Source organism: Calliopsis andreniformis, chromosome 5 (genome assembly GCF_051401765.1).
Source record: "Calliopsis andreniformis isolate RMS-2024a chromosome 5, iyCalAndr_principal, whole genome shotgun sequence".
NCBI lineage: Eukaryota > Metazoa > Arthropoda > Insecta > Hymenoptera > Andrenidae > Calliopsis > Calliopsis andreniformis.
This window is the reverse complement of record NC_135066.1, coordinates 5,846,620-5,861,571: the sequence shown is the minus strand read 5'-3', so window position 1 is coordinate 5,861,571 and position 14,952 is coordinate 5,846,620. Positions and strand designations below refer to the sequence as shown.

Genomic DNA, 14,952 nt, shown 5'->3' with positions numbered 1-14,952 from the left:
ATATTACCAAAATCAACGACCCCATTTTTCCCTCCCTCTTTCCTTCGATATCAGACTTGCAAGGCAGATAACGCAAAGCATAAAGAAAACCGCGTGTCGCGTGCTTGAAGGCGGGTTAACGAACACCGTTTCCTGTCGGCGAGACTCATTGTCGCGCGTTCTCGTGAACATCGCTGAATTCACTAGCTCGCGCGTCTTTTTTCTGGCGGTTATCTGCAGCGCGTTATCGTACCTATGCGCCGCTACGTTTATGGCTTTCGGAGCATTTTATCGCGGCACGTCAGCCAGGCGTCGTAAATTCGATTGTCAGCGGTACTCGCTGCACACTGAATAATCAAGAGAAGGAACACGCTCGGATGGTCTTTCGGCGAAGCCTTGTCGAAGCAAATGAATACTCATCAAAATTTTTATTCAGGCAGGCACGGTTAATGAAACCGTCTATCGGGCCTCTTTTCAAGAGAAAATGGTACGTTAACTTTAGTGATCCTTAATTTTCTTTACGACACGTTCACTTGGAGAACATTCATCTTTATGAAAAGATATATCGCGGGGACTGGAAATGAACCTCATTTCACTTTGCAGTTTATGGTTCGGAATATTCTTGTTATCGTCTTTGTGGATTCTATTTTTGCAACTGTTTTGGACTTTGCTGGTACACTGTGCGGAGAAGGATAATATCACACCTTAGTATATATACAAATACTTTAGACTTGGAAAAATAGACGAAATATTCTGATCGGAAAAATTATGGCATAGAAAAGTTTTGGACAAAAATTGGCTAACTTTGACTGACGATCACTCTGTCAAAAATCGTTCTAGTTAAAGCTACCTAAACGCTCAGCTTTGACGCTCAGTCAAAGCTACCTAATTTCTTCCCCAAATTTTTCTATACAGTAACTTTTTTAATCAGCATATTTCCACTCAGGAACATACTCCTATCAAGCTCCTAAGTCATATAACTTTTCACACTCCACACCAAACAACATGTACGAACACACACACTTAGTCTACCAGATCCCCTAACCAAGAGTACACAACCTGCATAGTCCACAGCCTCGAAACGAAGCAAGAGTTCCCAAAGGCAGGCCATTCCCCAGAATCTGTTTAGCCTAGCCAAGAACGCTTTACCCAAATCGCTGATCACGCTAACAAGTCGGTTTATTGAGTCGTTAAGGGTGCACCTTGTATCTAATTTCCCAGGATGTAATATCTCGTGGAACCTGATTAGCCTGACGTCCGATAAACGCGGACGCGTTAGGTTCCTCGTGTAATTCGACGTAACGGCGTCGGCGTCGGGCCTGTTTACAACGAGAGGAGCGGCGAGGGGCGGAGGGGGGGAATTAATAGTTCCCGTCGGAAGCTTGGTTCGCGCGTTGCGTAATGCGCGCTCCTGCCTGCGGACGAATAACGATCGGCCATGATTAGATTAATTGGACGCATTAAACTAGTTTAAACTCTATTCGAGGGCACGTTGCTCGTTCGTCAGGGTGGCGGCAGCCGCGCGCGTAATCCGCCCCGCGCCGAGGCGCACGTGCGCGCGCCGCGTTTCGTTAGCCCGCGGCCACGCGATCGCGGATCCACGTGAAATAATTCACGCGTTACGTAAAACCTATCTATGGGAGGGGGGAACGACTGCTGTGTGTGTATGTGTGTGTGTGTTTTGAAGGGAACGAGCAATCGTCGTTGAGATCGATTTTGCGAGAGAAATTGTTTGCACGGTGAGAGACACGGCGCAGCTTGGAAGTTTAGATTTGAAATCTATTTTCGATGTTCTTTAAGATTCTAGTGGGATTGAAAATTAGGAAAAGAAATAGAGGAGGAGGGGAAAAATGTAGCGGTGGATGCGCCTTGTTAATGTGGTGTGAATGTAAATGATGATAAATAGAAAAATATTGGTAGTAATATAGGGAGAGAGTAGGCGATATGTATAAGATAGGGTAAGGAGAAAAAAATTTTGATAAAGATGACCAATGGTCAAGACTCACGAGTGTTCAGGGGTCCGAGGGTGTCCAAGGGTGTCCAAGGATGTCCAAGGATGTCCAAGGATGTCCAAGGATGTCCAAGGATGTCCAAGGATGTCCAAGGATGTCCAAGGATGTCGCCCCAGGTGGTCCGCACCCTCCGGAGACTCCGGTGCGAGTGAGAGGTTCGTCGGATCTTTCAGGGGTATGTATGTCTTCCCCACCAAGGGGAGAATCGTTTGATTGGTTCCCTATTAGTACTCGGAAAATATTCATACTCCTAGAGGACTGCGATCCGCTCACTCGCTCCAGGGCCTCCGGAGGGTGCGGACCACATGGGGGGACCACTGGACATCCTCTGACCTCTGGACACCCTTGGACCTCTGGACACCCTGGGACCACTGAACACCCTCTGACACCTGGATGACCATAGACCACGTACTTGGACATCTTTGAACATGTGTGACCATTTGTGGCCATACCACCCCTTTCTCCACCCCCGTCTAAACTCGCCTGCAAAGATCTTTGGATCTTTGAACAATTCTTGGACCCTTAAGCAGTTTCTTGGGCCCTTGGACAGTCCTTGAACCCTTTGGAACTCCAATTAATTTCATAAAATCTAACCTACTGCACAATATTTCTAATTTCTGTTTCACTGGTAACTGGTAAGTCATTCTTGACCAGTTCCTCGTAAACCTTGAGCTTATTCCGATCACTGAGGCAATTACAATATTTATAGGAACATTTTCGCGACAGACTAACTCCGCGCCGACACACGTTCCTCTTTCTGCGATTTCATTCAGTCGGCTTTGAAAGAAAGAGCCTCGAATAAATCTGTGCGCTGCGAAATCAGTGGCGAGTCAATGTCAAGACTTCGAGGCAAAGACCAGCTTTACGGCTCTCTCTTACCGTGATTCGGGTCAATGACGAAAACGAAATACATAATCCCTTCCCGTCCCTTTTCTCGATCGCCGCCATCACGATCGCTTCCTGTTTACGAAATCAATGCTTCAGCCTCTTAGCGTGGAGATTCGAGTCATCACGCAACTGTTTGACCTTCTATTGCAAACGTTTAGACCTAAGGTATGATGGAGTTATAGGATCTACTTCAGCTTTTATTATTCAGTAAGAAACTATGTATAGATAACACATAAATTAACCAACTAGAATCCTATGAATTTTCTATACACTAATATGCCTAGTATAATGAAGCCACAGCAATTTCATCACAATACACAGTACAATCATAAAAATTGTGTCACTTTAAAAAAATCAATTCTTTCATTTTAGCTTTCACGAGTAACAGTCCTCCATGTTATTCGACACTGAACATATAATTTACCCTTTTTATCACGAGATAATAATCATCAACATTTAAAACAACTTGCTCCAACCTCGAACATATCACTATATAAAGGCATACACTTACGCCCATAGTGACCCAAAAATCAAGCACGTTACGCCAACATCGATCTGAACAATCAAAATTTGCGTTATCATCGAGACAAGACCATAAACAGGACCTCCCTGAAAGTTATACCGTATTTGTCGAAACAGGCGGTCTCGATTCAATCTTCGCTCAAGGAAAATCGAAACCTGCCCTCAACCGAGAAGGTTGTGGGTCCCACAAGCACGAGACAACGAAGTGAGGCAGCAATTTATAGGCGAAAATACGTACCAGGCCCATTTAAATGGCACGAGTGTTACGCAAGACGAGAGGAGCTTTAGTTTGATATAGTTGAAGAAGAAAACGAATCCCTTCGCGGGCGAGGAAGAGGTAAGGAATGTAAGGTTTCGTGGCATCGATAGCACGGATCCAATATTCGAAGGAATATGCTTCGTACCAGGGGAATATCCTATTTCCACACTTTCGGCGGCCACGGCCGATTTCCTGTTCCACTTCTGCCTCCTCTGCAATGGAACGGAGCTTGAAATTGTGTACAACAATAGTGTCGAACGAGGTATTCAACAGAAATTTACGGCGTGAGCTAATAGTGAAGTTTCGAGTTCACTGCTTTGTGTCTCTGGAAATATTCCATGAAAATGCAACTTTATTTCTAAAGCTTTACATATGTAAGATTCACTGTGATAAGTGACGAAACTCGATGAAATTTTTCAAGACTCTTTCATACAAAAAATCGAATAGAATTATCTTAAATTCTTCTTAAAACTCTCCTTACTGTTTTTCATAATTAATAATACTACAGAAACTGTAGAAATAAAATGATATTCCTGAGCGTAGAAATTGAGACCAATGCTTAGAAACGATCAGGAAACACGAGAAGCAGAAGATTAACAGCTCCAAAGCTCCCCGAAGGCCTGAAGCAGTCGAATCTTCGTGAAAAAAGGGGTGGTATCAAGAAGCTTCAAGGTCAGAGCCTGGAGCACCTCTCCAACAGAGCTCCCATTTTCCTATTCTCCTCCAGGACAATAAGTCTGCTACAAAACGCGAGGCTGAAGAACATGCCCCTTCTTCAAAGCGAAATTACACGATTTTAATAACAACCAAGAGACATTCGCTACGAGCAAGGGCTGAAGGACAGAATCTCGAGTCGATGGCACAAGTGGAAGTCAAACACATTCCCGCCGCGAGGTGCTTTAAGCGTTCTCCTAAAAGGCGCCCACCTGGAAGGTGCGTAATTAATCAGACGACGCAGGGTTGGCGTTCTCTGTTTGTCCAGCCACTTACGACAGCGCATGATTCGTAAATATTTAAACGTGCGCGTACAGATGCAAGCGTTACGTGCAATCTGCATACTTAAGTGCACGCTAAGTACCTACTGCACGTCTACTTGACCCATTTACCCAATGACCTCGCGCCGAGACATTTTTGAAGAGAGAAGTATCTACCTAATGGCACGGGCGGACTTGTTCCTCGAGTCGAGGCTTCCTCTGAATTCACCGCCCTCCTCCAACCCCTTCCGTCATCCCCCGACCCTCTACTCTGTCATCCTCGCATTCCTCGGGAAACAAGGGCGACGGGGGGATGAAAGGGATTTATTATTTGCGACGCAAGAGCATGACACTAGGACTCCCCTGTTTCGGAAAACTTTAATGTCTTCGATAACTCTTGGGACGGCTCCCGAGAGGGTTTTCTTGGGAAAGTAAAGGGAAGTTGAAGGAAGAAGAGTCACTCTGAAGGGTGAAGTAAGGGTTGGTCTCATCCATTTTTGCTTGGAGTCTCTGTGGGATTGCTGCCTGAAATTTGGGCGGAGGTAAGATAATTTTATTTTGGAAGGAAATGAGCTATTAAGTAATTGAGATGTGAAATATTCAGGGGTGTTAGTTTCAACTGTGTTATCTGGAAATATGTGCTTTTGTAATTTATTATATTTATGACTATAAGGTAAAATAACCTAAGTTTCTAGATGTTGGGGTTGAAAGACTGTCTTATGGAATTGTGTCTTCTTCAGCCCTTATTTTTCAATGAAAAAGTTTTTTTGTTACCCTTTATTCTTTCGTAAAGTATAAATTCTATATTCTAGACTTCAATCAAGGCCTTAATTCGAACTTTTTAAAAATGGGGTATAGGTCGATTTGCCTTACAGTCACGGATATCTGTCTTAATACTAGAACCTACAGACGAAGCTAGAGCTACACACTTACTGATATCCCTGAAGAGTCTAATTTCTACAAATGATGCACAAAGATCTTTCATACCAGACACAAGAACTCGAGTTACTCTGAACACTGACTCCCCACACAATCTAAGGGTTAAATTCCCCTATCAACACGTGCCCCTCAAAAACTACACGAACTCTCAAGCACGAACTTCCTCGACCACCCTCCACCAAGAGGGTCAAAGTGAATCGGTGGAATCGATCGATCCGAACTTGGAGCCTCAGGAAGCACAGGCCGAGCGTGTTTCCGATAATTTAATCAAGAAACTTAGGTCGACTCGCGTAGCAGCCAGGCGAGGCGTTCAGGGTATCTCGATTCCGCCGAAAGAATCTCTCCTTTCGACGAGCCTGCGAGCACATCGTTCCTCCCTAATATCAACCCCGCGTTGCTCGTTACCAGGCAGTCCTGACCCTCCCCCATTTCGAGCTGGCGACCCCCCACGTTTCGACTCGCGCCGACTCCCAGGTCGATCGTAAAAGGACCCGACTCGCGCGATCTACTTCGAGGAACTCGCAACGAGGACTCACTTTTAATTCCCTGGGACACGAGCGACGCCCATTCACGGCGAAATGGAACGTTCAAGGCAGGACTTCCGATGTGTCGATCGAGGAGTCTGTCCACGTTCCTTTCTGGGGAATTCGCTGTCGACGGAGGTCGCTGGACCACCGCTGACCTATTTGCGCTTGGTAACGTGTGAGGCTGTCTAATGTAGTTAAGGGTTGCGTGGGTCATGCAGTGGTGGATGGAAGAAGGATTGAAGGGAAGGGTACATGAAGACAGAATAATTTTGTGAGAGAAGGCTGTGGAATATTTACAAATTTATGCTATCGTGCATGAACATTTGGACACTTTCATGTTATTAAAGTATGTACAATACACTATGTAAAATTGTATAATAGGGTTGTGGCTACACACCTCAGTTCAGACACGATTATACAGAGTGAGTCTCGTCTTGAATAATATATGATGATAAATGAGTGGGAAAATAATTAGTGAGGAAGTTACTATTATTTAAAGCATATCTGCAAACTTTAGTTCTCAATTTCCTTGTTTCTGTATAAGTATGATTTTTGATACATTAGAATAGTAATTATGTACGAAAATACTTTTTTAAAAAGTGTTGCTTTCAAGCTTCAAACTTGCAGGAAATACGAGCTTACTTTAGTGTGTGATGAGAGAGAGTGGAAGTTAATTTTGGTGCAGGGAAAATTTGTGCCGAGGAATAGGCGATTCTGGATAATTTGAGGGGCCCCTGAATTGGGTCAAGGTACGATGGTCGAGTGTTTGTTTCATGGGACGTCCTTATTTGAAGAATCACCTTGTTATACACAGAGTGACGATTCCACATCAAAACTCTGCATTAAATAAGCCGAAAATAGGATACGATTTTGTCCTAGTTGACTTCGTTTTGGAAAGGATTGAGTTTGAATAGTCGAAGCTTGAAAAAGTAGTTCAGTTGGGAGAGCTGGCGGGTGCAAGTGCACCGAAATCCTGTTTTAGATGCCTGAGGGGTGCGAAGGGGCAAGGGGAATCCTCGTTTACCTAGACAGACTCGTGATCCGACTGCGAGTGCACCTCTCACCCCAACGCACCCCTCGACCGCCTAAAACTGTATTTTACTATTACGTGACACCACGTATATGCATTCGTTAAGTACTGACGTAGGCCTGTCTATAACAGGTGATATTCTACTTGGCTAGTGAAAAGAGAGACTATCGTTGAGAGCAGTCTATTGTTGAAGATAGTCTTGATAATTTCCACGACAGAGGAATTCTTGATTTTAACTTTGGAAGCTATACATGGGACACCCCATTGCAATTTTTCTAGTGGAGTATCTCTGAAACTGTTTGTTATTTTTTTGGAGGTGAGTTCATTGTGTATCTTCCAAGGTCCCAAGATTATTTAAGATCGCTTAATTTTCTTAGGCATAAATTCAGTGAAACAAGAAAAATTGATTTAACTTCCCTCTCAACTTTAAGTACTTAATACAGTACACTTGTTAAGAATATTTCAACCTAAAAAAGAAAGTAAAAATTCAGAACCTATCCCAAAGTGATTCCAAAACCCAACATCCTGTAAACATCCCCTAAACATCCTACAAAAATCACATCACGAATATCTAAATCTGACACGTCTAAAACCTCCCCTCTTCCAATATAAGTCACCCTCCCAACCTTGTCCCCCAACTTTCAAATCCCCTTCCCTTAAGCACTGCACTCGAAGCAACATCAACTCACCCTCGTTGGCTGCCGAATGCAATCAATCATAAAACCCCGATAAAAAATGTGTAGGTACACGCAGCAAGAGGTTTCTTAAAAAAAAAATGTATCAGAGGTATGCGAAAAAGCAACGATACCGAGTTGAATACCGTGAAATATATTTTCTTCGTTCGGAAAAACCAGTTAATTTTCCGTCACTCGAGCGTGCCCCCGTATTGATCTCGGATACGTTTCGACGGTCGGACACGGTCGTATCGATACACATCGACTGCGCAGAATATGGAGCGAGGGGAGCAGGCTGTCTATAGACGTCGAGCGTCTGTACACCCTCGAATTGTGTCACCGAGAGACACGCGTCGAAACGTCGACGTCATCTCGCCCACCTCCGACCCTCCGCGAAGGTGACGGTCACCCTTTTCCCTCGTTTAATTCCAATAGACGGGGACGAGTGCGAAATGACGGCGTGACGAGTATCGAGTCGAAACAAACACGGTGGATGAACTGGATGGGGGAGGACAGCTCGTCGCGCATCCTTTAGGACGGAATAATTATCCGATGGCCCAGTTTCGAGGCTCAAGGTATGTAGGTGAGCGCTTGTGTATCCGTTTCCGAGGGGACGATGATTGCACCGGCTGCGTCACCGCTGGATGGGAACACAATCCTCGATCCGCTGGATATTTGGCTAATATTCGAGGCGCGGGGGTGGGAGGATGGACAGGAGCCTGTATTTATTTCATGTGATTAGGAACGTGGAGGGGGGAGGGTTTGAGGAGCAGGCGGTGACGATTTTCGAGAGGTTGTACTGTCAACCCAGTTGACATGTTCGTGAGAGTGATTTTGCTATGAGAGTATAGCAATGTTGTAAGGTTTGATACCTTTTAATAGAGAAACACCTACATTATTGACTGAAACTACTTACTATTTCTCGATACCTATTTTTTACAGTATCTAGGTCTAAGTAAATGTCTCCAGACACAAACTGCTGAAAGAGTACATGAATAACTCACAGAGGCCAGTAACAAACCGAGGAGCTCTGAATTTTCTTTATACTATCATAAATTATTCTCTTCGATCATACTCTAATAAGTTGCAAGTGATCCTACCGTATTATAATACTGACACCATCTCATCCAATACTTAACCCCTTCGTCTATTTCAACGAATCTGATTCGTGCATGAGGGATCTATGTTCGTTTAACGGGAGCTCTGTGATTGGTAGTTTGGGATAGTCGCCCGTTTCAGATCGGCAGCGAAGGTGATAACATTACGAAAGAAAATTATAAGTGAAGGGGTTAATGAAACAATTTCCAGCTTTCGATTAAATTTTAAAAGCCTCTACCCATTTCATCTAGTTTCACGAGCACCAAGAGTATTAAGAGCATCGAGAGTAAATCCTAAGAAATATTTCTATCCTATCTTCCAGCTCAAAGGCTAGTCCTTCACCTTAAACCACCTAGCAATCACCCATCGCTCGATTGAACACATCCATCCACTTAAATATAACCGTATGTTCGATACGGCTGGCTAGAAAAGCTACCTTCGACAATATCTGATAAACAGACATCCAGCGCATGATGCATGCATGCAACCGTCTCCGTGCACAATGGGGAGGATGGTTCCTTTGTTTCCTCTGGCCCAGAAGCCACGCGGACCGATGCAGCTCCAGCATCGTCGTTCGCCACTGTGCGTGGCCTTGATCATCGTTAGAGCACGAATCTAGGCCTTGCTCCTCATTCCGAATGGATCCCACGAACAAAAGGAATACCAGTGTATCGACGCTATCGATCGTCCTCGGTTCGACGGTGAACATTTTTAGATCACGTTCTCCAACGTCGAAGAAACGTTCCGCGAAGACGCGACCTAAATATGCAACTAAGTAGTCGACGCGAAATTTCAGGGAATCGCTTCCATTAGACTTTCAATGGAGGAGTCTTCGACTGTCGCTTTGTCTCAAGTTTCTAAGGCTTTAACTAGTCTCCTGTTTAATAGGAAATATTGTTATGTATTTGAGCGTTACGTCTGTGGTAGTGAGGAACAGCGAGTTACAATGAGAACAGTGTATTTTGATTTTAAAGAAATTGGAGATTCTGGATTTGATCCTCTGACAGATGTTATGGTACGTTTAGAGTTTAGATCAGGCGAGTGAGTGAGTGCTGGCTCTTCTCCCACCTCTACCAATATTTAATTATTATAAATGAATAAAATCGATAAGTGAATGGGAGAATTTTTGTGTTGCTTGAATTTTGTTGAAACGAGAGACGAACGAGCATTCGCTCGCTTGGATTAAACGTACCATTAGTGAATACAGCGAATCGATAGAGCTAGAGGAAGTTCGTGACAACAATAGAAGCTCGAACTATCAATGCTCAAAGAGTGAATCCCTGATTTCAGGATCCTGCATCGCCAACCTTCTAACTGGAAACTGCGTTAGTTCAGAAACTTCTTTAGGAACAACTTTTATCAGCGTTTGGAAGCTCAAGATTCACGAGATTCGTCCTGACCACCCCTGCAAGATCCTCAAAAAAAGGGAAAAAATACCGAACTCCATAAAGTCTGGCTATGGCTGGAGAGACGTGTCAGGGAAAAAGTATGCAGATCCAGCGATAAGGGAGGGAGAAAAAAAAATGAGAGGCAGAAACTCGAGCAGCGGGTAATTTACGATGCCAGCCGAAGCTGGCCCGAATCTCTAGTTAGTAATTTACAGACCAAAGTGTCAGGGTCGTTCGGGGGAACGGGTTGCTTGTTGGGTCGATAACCGCTATATAGGTGATGGCTATTTAATAACTTTCTCTTTCACTTTATGGAAAAAGACTGTAAAAAGAGAAGAACAGAGTGTCGATGAATGGAGACCACGTTGCGTAGATGGACCAATGCCAGGGGCCATTGTTGCGGCGACCGAATTTGGTCTGGACTACTGTACTTCCAGCCCAGGTTCACTGTAGACATATTTTAGCGTTGGAACTGATGGAAGCAGAAATTTATTCAAAGTAATGAGCGAGAGGTTAATTCTTAAATAAGTAAAATGGTAAAGTCTCACGATTTATACTGACTCCACTTTTCATGAATACAGAAATTTGGATTTACTCTAGCTCCACTTTTTACGAAGAATTTGAGATGAAAAATATACGTGCATCAAGTACAGTGGCCTGACAACAATACAGATATATTGGTTTCAGGACTAATCTCGTCAGCGGAGCACAGTGCAGTAAATGGACCAAAAGATTTTCCTTATACTCTATAGATCTTTCATACTGAAGTTAATTAAAAACAGCGTTCTTCGACTTCCAAGTGGTAAAATCTATTTAACGTCCTTGAGCCTGCCACGACGACCAAGCAATTAACGCCCGATGTTTGCACAGAGGAAAATGGAAATTAAACCTCGCTACGGCGAGCGAAAGGTTCGAGGCATAAAAATGGCCGCAGAAAGGTAGGCAAAGGCGGATGGAACGGAATATCATAGAGGGCTGAATAATTTATCCTTTTCGTTCGCGTGCAATTACCAACGCAAGACTTTCATTCCCTGGCAAACTGTTCTACTTTACACAAATCTACTTCGAGATTCCTTTCTAGAAAGAGTCTGATGGAACGCCCAACGAACCACAAATTCTCTGGAAGGAATTCCTCAATTGCAGAGATTAATAAGCTCAGAGAAGTTAATGCAATTTAAGAAAACAATCTTTCTAAGCCCCTTAACTTGATTACGGAAGGACCGAGTCGCGTTTTTAGCCAACGAAAGAGTCTCTCGCGATCAATCAAGCAATATTCCCTAGACATCGTCAGAATTTCTCGCTAAACGATGCCAGTCGCGTTTAATACACCGATTTGCATCTCGATGACAGGGAATGTCGCGGCTGCTAATGACGAATCGATGAATTGGGAACTAATTAGCCGACCCGCGCAACGCAACGCGTTCCTAGTGTTCCTTGGGCTTATTTTCATTTCAGATTACGCGAACGCTCGTTAACCGCGGTGAACCTCTATGGAAACTCAAGGAACGTACCTTCCGGCGCATTGCTTGGTGCATGCTTGCAAATAGCAGCCCTGCTCTGCATTATCTTCCCCTGCAGTAATCGCTCTCTCGAAGAAATACAAGAGTGGTTGCACAGTAGTCTGAAAGTTTGCGTTGAGAATGAAGTAGACATATGTATAAGGCTACGAGGAAAATAAATGCAATGGCATTTCACATTTCTGTGATTCATGTATTATGAGTAGTCTGAGCAAAGTTTAGCCACCTTGTTTTGAAACACTCTGTATATATATCTCATAAACGAAGACAAGTGGGACACGTGTTTATACGACTTTTCTTCATTATTTTTAAGCATACAATCAACTCCAGAAGTGGGTTCCACATGTTATGAAACACCCTGTATAATTAGAGCACAGAGAGGGTAGTAAAGTCAAAGAGCGCGGTTTGCGTGAAAAAATGAAAGAGTAGACGCTGAAGTGCTGCGAAGCAAATGCCAGAGGCAGAGTCGGCCAGGAAAAAGTCGAAAGGGTAAAAAGCGAAGGGTGCACGCGTGGCAAAGTAATCGTCGTCGAGTGTTTTAAATGTTAATAGCGTACCCCGTTCGCGCAGTTGCCTGTCCTCCCCGCAAAATGATACCATTCGCGAAACAACACGACCATTACCCGGCTAATTACCAATTACACCGATCCCGAGCGTCAATTAGCGGCCATCCCGTAAATTCTTTGCGCGGGCAATGGGGCCTGGGGACCAACTGACGGCTATTGGAATTGTTAAGCGACAACGATAACTGTTAGACAACAATAGAACTCTGGTACTACCGAAGTTCGATAGTAATAATATTCTTTTTAAGATCATTAGTGTGCTTAGTGTATCTTGGAATTAATTGAGTTACAGACTTTCTTCTAATGTGATACCTAGGTACTTCGAGTTAAAAATACTCGTATTCTACAAACTATGATGCTTGGACATCAAGCAGAGATTCACGTGTCTTGATTTATTCAAATAATTCTGTGATTGTAAGGCAAAGCGACATAAGTCACACGTTTTTGTTTTCCAGATATTGTTGTATCAAGGTTCCAGCTCTAGTGCTGTCTTTGAGTTTGAGAACATAAATTCTACATTTTAGATATTAATTGAGACCTCAACTCGAATTTTTTGTAAACATGACATAAGTAGTTTTGCCTTATAACCACAGAATTATGTTAGTAAATCCAATTTATCTACAGGAAATAGCTGTAGGTATTCAGAAGACCGAATTTTACAAAGGAGTAATATTCTGCTCCTTGAGAAACTAAAATATCTATCCAAGCAATTACTAAACTACGTCTCGTTGCATTAACGAATCACTATCAGGGGGACACGAGCTTACAGCGCACAGTATATCATCCTTCTGGAATGCATTAACTGAGATGCAACGAGGAAATCGTATCGCGAGTCTGATAGAGATGGAGAGGGAAAAAGGAACGAGGCGATGGCGTTTTAGCGACTATTAAAACGTTCCTCGGGCATCCATAATTCATGCGTTCGATTCGCCCACGCTTCGCATCCGAGGCTGTTGATACGAGGATATCCCGAGGAGCTGCTCAGCAAGTAGCGAGTGCACACCGCGGCTGCCATCTACTGATTACGCCCCGCACTCTGAGAAACACTGGCCCGACGATAACGCTTGAATTATTGCCGCCAGTAATTAAATTGAACGATATTGGATTCCGACCGTGCGTCGCGTTCCATTACCTTCGAGCTCGACGAATGTTTCTCTGGGGCTGGGAAAATATTTGCTTTCCGCTGCTACCGCCGTGGGACACGGGACACGATGGTACTGGTTCAAATTTGCGCGGGAAATTGGCCGCCAGCGGGAAGTTTCTGTCGTTTGGAGAGCGGTTTAGATTGTTATATTATCGGGAATTGTTTCATGGATTCTGATTGCGGATCCTGATTGTGAAGTATTAATGTTATGGATTATTGAAACTGAAACTGGAACTATTTAGAAGCTAAAAATGCACTTGCTGGATTCTAATATGGAGGTTGGATGTTATGAAGCTTGCAAACTTTTCGGGTGTATTGTACTCATCAAGGACGCAAAGCTTTAAAGAATACATATAAACAATGAAGAAGGAACTCATTATCAGTATGTAAAGAGATCAACCATTGATAATTTGGATGATTTATGACGAAGAGTACACAGTACCTAAGATATGAAAAGAGGCATTCCCAAACAACAAAGCATTACGATTTATGAAACACATTTGTTATGAAGATTACAGCGAAAATTACTCCGTTAATATAGATACGCTTCAGATATTCCGAATTTTAAATATTTAAATACTCAAATTTTCAAATTTTCAAATTTTTAAATATTCAAATATTCAAATATTCAAATATTCAAATTTTCAAAATTTTCAAATATTCAAATATTTAAATTTCAGATATTCGAATATTCAAAAATTTGTTACTTTAAGAAATGTTGACATTTTCCTTTTATTTAAAAAATGTTTAATTCTTCAATTATGATTGTCATATATTCTCTCTATAATTTTCAGAAGCATGAAGTTACACCATCCCATAGCACAGTAAAATTATACAGGTACCTAGCCTAATGTGAGACCACTTTAACAGCTCAAGTCACCACGATTATTCACGGAAATCGGCTAATCCACTGCGCGAAACGTGGCAAAGCGTGGTTGAAAGGTCAGTCGATTTGGTTTGCTAATGCCACGGTGGACACTGTCACTCGCTTCGAGGTCGAGCGGCTAAATTTTCCGGAAAATCGAAAACGCGTTTCACGAGAAATAAAGCAGCTATTCTGGTCCTCAATGGAATTGGCGAAATTTATGTCGCACCGTTTGGTATTCAAAATTCCGCCACAAAAACGACGCTTTCAGATATGGGTATGCCATGAAATACGAGCCTTTGGCTGAATAATCCCGAGCACAGATTCAAAAGAAAGCTTGTGAAACTAATGGCTCGTTATTGTTTTGCATTTTATTTCATAGAAACAATGCTATAAAAGTGATACTACTTATAGCTTAAAATCCTTTTCATTATCAAAATAACTTTTGTTTATCTAATATTCTCGATGAAATTTCAGATTTTCAGATTAATCTTCTCAAATTCAACTCAATTAGTAGGCAGTCGTCATTCAATCATCGTCAGTGACCGACAACCACCGACGAAATTTCAAACT

The 14,952-nt window shown here is 43.0% G+C and overlaps 1 protein-coding gene across 1 annotated transcript in view; it reads right to left on the bottom strand.

The window, feature by feature from the left end:
- The window catches only part of Mtd (TLD domain-containing protein mustard), a 174,501-nt gene that overhangs the window by 121,500 nt on the left and 38,049 nt on the right, over nucleotides 1-14,952 (bottom strand). The window lies entirely within an intron of this gene.